The sequence below is a fragment of the Cicer arietinum genome, chromosome 8, assembly GCF_000331145.2.
Source record: "Cicer arietinum cultivar CDC Frontier isolate Library 1 chromosome 8, Cicar.CDCFrontier_v2.0, whole genome shotgun sequence".
In the NCBI taxonomy this organism is placed as follows: Eukaryota; Viridiplantae; Streptophyta; class Magnoliopsida; order Fabales; family Fabaceae; genus Cicer; species Cicer arietinum.
Window position 1 is genome coordinate 4,698,459 of NC_021167.2, and position 1,149 is coordinate 4,699,607.

Consider the following 1,149-nt stretch of genomic DNA (forward strand, 5'->3'; position numbering starts at 1 on the left):
GTGGTCATCAATAAAAGTAACAAAATATGATGCACCACCAAGAGATTTACTATCCATCATACAAACATCAGTATGAACTAAATCAAGAATATTTTGCCTCCTATGAGGACCAGTATTATGAAAAGAAACTCTATGTTGTTTTCCGGCAAAACAATGAGTGCAAGTTTTTAGAGACGTACCTTTCACAAGAAGAAAGTTTTTCTTCGCAAGTATGTTGAGTCCTTTCTCACTCAAGTGATCAAGGCGCATATGCCATAAATCAGAAGATGCATCTTCAATTGCATTCACTTCTTCCTTGCATAGCTTCGTAGGCATCCTATAGAGAGAAGTGGAACTTTACTCCTTCGCAACCACTAGGGACCCTTTAGTGATTTTACATATACCACCACCACCAAAGAAAGTGTGATAACCATCAATATCCAAGGCTTTCACCGAAATCAAATTGAGACGAATATCAGGAACGTGTCTAACATTCTTCAATTGAAGCTTGTAACCAATCCCAATTTCAACCCAAACATCTTCCATACCGATAATTTTACATACTCCTTCATCTCCCAATTTTACCATGCCAAAATCACCAGCACTGTAAGATGAGAAGAAATCACGCCTAGGAGTAACATGATATGAGGCACCCGAATCAATAATCCAAGTTGAATCCTGACATGCAAGGTTTATGGAATTATCATCACAAACAATGTAGACATTATTAACAGATGGAACTATTTTTTCAAACCTGATTCCATGTTCTCTACAATACTCTTCAAATGGACCTCTGTATTCGCCACCGTTATCCGATCGAACACATTTCAATTTCCTTCCCTTTTCTCTTTCAACACTTGCATGAAAGGGCTTGAAGACTCCAAATACCGGATCTTTAGATTTCAAAGGAAAGGCCCACACTTTTCTAGAGTGGTCGTCAATAAAAGTAACAAAATATGATGCACCACCAAGAGATTTACTATCCATCATACAAACATCAGTATGAACTAAATCAAGAATATTTTGTCTCCTATGAGGACCAGTGTTATGAAAAGAAACTCTATGTTGTTTTTCAGCAAAACAATGAGTGCAAGTTTTTAGAGACGTACCTTTCACACGAAGAAAATTTTTCTTCGCAAGTATGTTGAGTCATTTCTCACTCAAGTGACC